Source organism: Ranitomeya variabilis, chromosome 6, assembly GCF_051348905.1.
Source record: "Ranitomeya variabilis isolate aRanVar5 chromosome 6, aRanVar5.hap1, whole genome shotgun sequence".
Taxonomy (NCBI): domain Eukaryota; kingdom Metazoa; phylum Chordata; class Amphibia; order Anura; family Dendrobatidae; genus Ranitomeya; species Ranitomeya variabilis.
Genome location: NC_135237.1, coordinates 535394589 through 535401004, shown reverse-complemented (window position 1 = coordinate 535401004; position 6416 = coordinate 535394589). Strand labels below are relative to the sequence as shown.

At 51.0% G+C, this 6416-nt stretch overlaps 1 pseudogene; it reads right to left on the bottom strand.

Moving 5' to 3' along the window:
• Positions 1–320: 320 nt before the first annotated feature.
• On the bottom strand, positions 321–1142 carry LOC143783323 (PC-esterase domain-containing protein 1A pseudogene; annotated as a pseudogene).
• Positions 1143–6416: the final 5274 nt, after the last annotated feature.

Sequence of the window (6416 nt, the reverse complement as noted above, 5' to 3'; positions counted from 1 at the left end):
CTCGCCGCCGGAGCCCACCTTAAAGCGGTGGTTCTGCCAGCTGACGTACTATTCCGTCAGCTGGCAGAAAGGGGTTAATGTGTTTTGAAAATCTGACCAGCTCTATTAAAATACCTTAGAAAATATAGCCAGAAGGCCCAGAATTAGCAGAGTCAAAGAAAAAAGTGCCTATCAAACACACCAAACTCAGAGAGTATAGGCACCCCAGGATCACCGATCTGCAGACTTCAGTTTTAGGGTATTTTGTGTTATTGACACGACAAATGTGTGGATTTCCTCATCTTTGTTTTTATTATATATTTGGTGTATTATCAGAACAGTTAGACAGGCTCCTGGTCCTCTGTAGAAGATGTGTGAGGCGGAGAACCTTCTGGCATCACACCCTCCTTCGGCAGCTCAATGCCCCAACCCTGTGCAATGTGGGTCAGCAGGATCTGGGTGTACTTCCGATGTGCCACCCGGTTCCAGTGGACGCCGTCACGGCATCGGAGATGCAGGTCGCAGCGGAAGTGGTAGTGCATGTCCAGCACGTCCAGCGTGTGGAAATCTGCCAGAGTGGCGCTGAAGAAGTTCCCCTCCACCATGTTGTGCCACAGGTTGTGCACAGCGTTCTCCGGGATTTCACTATTCCTGTATCCAACAGGCATGGTCGTGCTCCATATGATGAGGCACTGGGGGCTCAGAACCTCCTTGAGGCGCATAAACAGGTGTTCCAGGTTGGTCTTGTAGCCCTCCATTTGTTGGTCGTCACTGTACCTATTGAGATCCCAGATGCAGGAGTTTACAACCAGCACGTCTGGTTGGGGGCCGCTTTGGAAATCTGACAGGATGCTCTCCATGTAAGCAGAGTAGACGCGGGTCAAGAAGTAGAAGCGTACAAGATGGTGGCCGCTCCGGTACTGCCGCACTTCTCGGAACGTGGTCTCATTGTGCATTTCATTCATTTGGCCGCCCTCTACCAGGGAGTCATTCTCAAATGTGAATTCCCCCTTCCGTTTCAGTTGACCTTCGGTGAGTAAGTTGTCACTTTGTAGAAACTTTACCAGATCTTTATATACTCCTCTCTGGATGGAGTCTCCGAGGACAACAACAAACTTATTGTGCAGTAATTGGCGGACATGAAATGAGCGGAAAACCTCCATCACTGCTCTCCAACAGCTTCTTGTGCTGATCTCAGCCCCTGCGTAGTAACAGTCTCCACTCACAACTGTAGCTCCGCCCTCACACAGCCCGACTTTTTAATTGGCTGATATCTAAGGGTGGTTGCACCCCATAACTGCAACGGTTCATTTGTACAACAAATGAACATGACAGAGGCTCGAGCCCAGAGGCAGTGTGTAGGCACTCGAGGGCCTAGGGCAGGGTGGGGCGATGCGGGGGGGGGGGGGCGGCACCTGAGCAGGGTTTTTTTTGTTTTATAAAGTCCGGTCCGGCCGTGGTCACCTTAAGACCCCGCCCCCCACCCCACCCCGGTGCCGCCGCCGCTGCTGCTGCCGCTGATGCCTCCTTGCTGGCCCAGCCCCCCTTGAAGACATCGTGCAGTATTGACTGTCATACTCACCTCACCTGCTCCAGCGGTGCCGGCTGCTCTGCTCTCAGCGAGCGACTGCAGGACTGCAATTCGCCCTGTGTGAGCGGTCACATGGTACCGCCTGATGCATATTCATTACCTTAAATCAGCTGTACCACCTGACCGCGGCGCTCACACAGGACGAGGGACGGTGCTGCGCAGGGACAGAGGTGGAGGATTCTGTTCTTCTGCGCGGTGTGAGGTGAGTATGATGACAGCTAGGGAGGACGGGGGGAGCCGGAGAGGATGAAGGAGGAGCGTGGTGGACGGGGAGCCGAGCCATACAAGATGGGAGCGTCAGGGAGCCGATGAGCCACGCATACAGCCAGGCCAAGGGGGGAGATGAGCCACGCATACAGCCAGGCCCAGGGGGGGAGATGAGCCATGCATACAGCCAGGCCAAGGGGGGAGATGAGCCACGTACACAGCCAGGCCAAGGGTGGGAGATGAGCCACGCATACAGCCAGGCCCTGGGGGGGAGATGAGCCACGCATACAGCCAGGCCCTGGGGGGGAGATGAGCCACGCATACAGCCAGGCCAAGGGGGGAGATGAGCCACGTACACAGCCAGGCCCAGGGGGGAGATGAGCCACGCATACAGCCAGGAAATCTGACAGGATGCTCTCCATGTAAGCAGAGTAGACGCGGGTCAAGAAGTAGAAGCGTACAAGATGGTGGCCGCTCCGGTACTGCCGCACTTCTCGGAACGTGGTCTCATTGTGCATTTCATTCATTTGGCCGCCCTCTACCAGGGAGTCATTCTCAAATGTGAATTCCCCCTTCCGTTTCAGTTGACCTTCGGTGAGTAAGTTGTCACTTTGTAGAAACTTTACCAGATCTTTATATACTCCTCTCTGGATGGAGTCTCCGAGGACAACAACAAACTTATTGTGCAGTAATTGGCGGACATGAAATGAGCGGAAAACCTCCATCACTGCTCTCCAACAGCTTCTTGTGCTGATCTCAGCCCCTGCGTAGTAACAGTCTCCACTCACAACTGTAGCTCCGCCCTCACACAGCCCGACTTTTTAATTGGCTGATATCTAAGGGTGGTTGCACCCCATAACTGCAACGGTTCATTTGTACAACAAATGAACATGACAGAGGCTCGAGCCCAGAGGCAGTGTGTAGGCACTCGAGGGCCTAGGGCAGGGCGGGGCGATGCGGGGGGGGGGCAGCACCTGAGCAGGGTTTTTTTTTGTTTTATAAAGTCCGGTCCGGCCGTGGTCACCTTAAGACCCCGCCCCCCACCCCGGCGCCGCCGCTGCTGCTGCCGCTGATGCCTCCTTGCTGGCCCAGCCCCCCTTGAAGACATCGTGCAGTATTGACTGTCATACTCACCTCACCTGCTCCAGCGGTGCCGGCTGCTCTGCTCTCAGCGAGCGACTGCAGGACTGCAATTCGCCCTGTGTGAGCGGTCACATGGTACCGCCTGATGCATATTCATTACCTTAAATCAGCTGTACCACCTGACCGCGGCGCTCACACAGGACGAGGGACGGTGCTGCACAGGGACAGAGGTGGAGGATTCTGTTCTTCTGCGCGGTGTGAGGTGAGTATGATGACAGCTAGGGAGGACGGGGGGAGCCGGAGAGGATGAAGGAGGAGCGTGGTGGACGGGGAGCCGAGCCATACAAGATGGGAGCGTCAGGGAGCCGATGAGCCACGCATACAGCCAGGCCAAGGGGGGAGATGAGCCACGCATACAGCCAAGCCCAGGGGGGGAGATGTGCCATGCATACAGCCAGGCCAAGGGGGGAGATGAGCCACGTACACAGCCAGGCCAAGGGTGGGAGATGAGCCACGCATACAGCCAGGCCCTGGGGGGGAGATGAGCCACGCATACAGCCAGGCCCTGGGGGGGAGATGAGCCACGCATACAGCCAGGCCAAGGGGGGAGATGAGCCACGTACACAGCCAGGCCCAGGGGGGAGATGAGCCACGCATACAGCCAGGAAATCTGACAGGATGCTCTCCATGTAAGCAGAGTAGACGCGGGTCAAGAAGTAGAAGCGTACAAGATGGTGGCCGCTCCGGTACTGCCGCACTTCTCGGAACGTGGTCTCATTGTGCATTTCATTCATTTGGCCGCCCTCTACCAGGGAGTCATTCTCAAATGTGAATTCCCCCTTCCGTTTCAGTTGACCTTCGGTGAGTAAGTTGTCACTTTGTAGAAACTTTACCAGATCTTTATATACTCCTCTCTGGATGGAGTCTCCGAGGACAACAACAAACGTATTGTGCAGTAATTGGCGGACATGAAATGAGCGGAAAACCTCCATCACTGCTCTCCAACAGCTTCTTGTGCTGATCTCAGCCCCTGCGTAGTAACAAAAAGGAAGTCTAGCACTCAACTTCAGTAAACGTTAATAGCGTTTTATTTTGTAGCACTCGAAACGTTTCAGTCCTATCTTGGACTTTCATCAGTCACTACAATATCATAAAGAATAAAGTAAAACAGTACAGCCAGTACAAAAAATACAAATAAAGTATATACAATAACATAAATGTAAAAAACATAACACATAGACATACAAGGTTTACTTAAAGCTAGAGGTCACATAATATACTGTAGTATGAGGAAAATGAGCATGCAGTGGAAAGTGGCGAATAGCCAGGCTCAGTAATGGATTGGAGATGGTGCTGAAAGATGCTAAAACGTGGTAAGAGAGAGCAATTCAGACATACCGTGCCAATGTGGGCCTGTGAGGCCAGGCAAAAATCAAGGATATGGAGGCAATGCGCTTAAATCTGTGGTAAAATGCAAAATAAGAGGGCGAGGATGGTACTGAGTGGGGGATACTGGTGGTGAAAGAATGGTGGTATATATATATATATTTTTTTATATATTACTTACGTAGAAGAGGGACCCTATGCGGCACAAATGAGAAGAGCAAAAATGCGCTGCAGGGTAGATAAATAGGATAGTTGTAGACTGTGCCAACAGAGGGGATAACAGAGTGTGCAATTTATGTAATGGTACCTTAATAGTGGCGTTTTAAGTCATGGAAGATGATGTCTCAGGTGAAATATAACACCTATGAGCTAGAATGGCAATATAAATCTGGGTAAATACCGGTGCACAGAGAGGCAAATAAAACAATGGTGTCTCCGCATGTAGGAGTGAGCGCCTTACCAGAGACGGTGCCGATGAGAGGGAGAGGGGTGCTTCCTTCAGACGCGGTGTCCGCCGCTTGTCTGAGGAGGGAGAGGCCCCCAAAGCAATTTATAACGTGCCGGAAGAGAGCCGGGAGTATAGAGGGCGGGACCGCTATGCCGGAAGTGACGTAGCGGCTTGGAGCGCAAACCGGAAGAAGATGGCGGTGTGTAACTGAATATGGTGTGCGTTCCACCATATGTAAATCGCCGCTGAAGGGGTAGAGAGGGAGGGGAATGTGCACCTCTGCTGCGCCGAAAAGATACGGAAAAGCGCCGTTAGGGAAACTTGTAAGAAGATAATGTCAAAGGATCGGGGTACAGCAGGAGGGGCCGTATGGGGGATGTGATATTTTTGTGGAGAGATATACATGTACCACTTAGTGCGTCATATAAGTAAGAAAAAAACACCTATAAAGGAATGTACAGTGCAACGAAGGTCACAGGCATAAATACAGCACAGATGATGGTGCCCTAGGAGGAGGTGTGGCAGGATGACTGTAAAATGTGACAGATCCATAGTGGAGTAGCATAGTAGCAGGTGGTGGTGATAACGTGCCCCTTCATTCAGTCTAGTAGATACGATTCTAAAAGAACAAGAACATCAGTTAGAGAACAGAACAATAACAAGTATAGGTATAAATGAGTTCAACCAGTATAAATAGTTATATATATTCACGTAAAAGCACACAGTTCATATTCTCTGTTTAGACCTTTTGGGGACAGTGTGTCCAGGGTGTGGATCCAAAAAGCTTTGCGTCTTTTAAGGGAAAGGATCCTGTTGCCTCCGCGGCGTAAGGGTGGTACTTGTTCCAGTACCCTGAATTTAAGTTGGGAAATATTATGGCCCTTAGTAATAAAGTGGTGGGGTATTGGCAGTAAGAGGTTTTGGCAGCGTATCGTGGACTTGTGTTTTGACACCCTGTCTCGAATCGGTTGGGAGGTCTCTCCGACGTACAGGAGACCACAGGGGCATTGAATGACATAGACAACGAATGTTGAATCGCATGTGAAGTAACCGTGGATCTGAAACTCCTTTCCAGAGTAGGGATGCCTGATTTTATCACCTTTAAGGACATTATTGCATTGCGCGCAATGTAAGCATGGGAAGGTCCCGTCCCTTGGATTATTGAGAAAACGTTGTCGTGTTGTAGTTTTGGGACCTATGTCTGCCTTAACAAAAGTGTCTCTCAGACTTCGGGCGCGTTTAAAACAGGGCATAAATGGTTGTTTAAATTCAGGGACCTCGGGATATGCAGTGGAAAGAAGTGGCCAATGTTTCCGTATCGCCTTATGAATTATGTAAACGGAAGGGTGGAATGTATGGATAAATGGGATCCGTTTGCTGGTATTTTTAGTGGATCTATCGGACACTGTCCTGGAATTCTCTAAAAGAGAATGAGGATAGCCCCTGGCTTCGAATTTCTCCGTCATGTCACGAATACGTGACTCTCTGACCCCAGTGTCCGAAACAATACGATTAACTCTCTGAAATTGTGCCCGCGGTATAGATTTCTTCGTGGCAGGGGGATGAAAACTCGTAAAGTGTAGCAGGCTGTTTCGGTCTGTGTCTTTGGTGTATAGGTCTGTACTCAAGAGGCCGTTTGGATCCTTGATAACCAGAGTGTCAAGAAAATTCATTTTATCTGGGCTATAGCTCATTGTGAAGCTAATACCGGGCCAGGAGGTG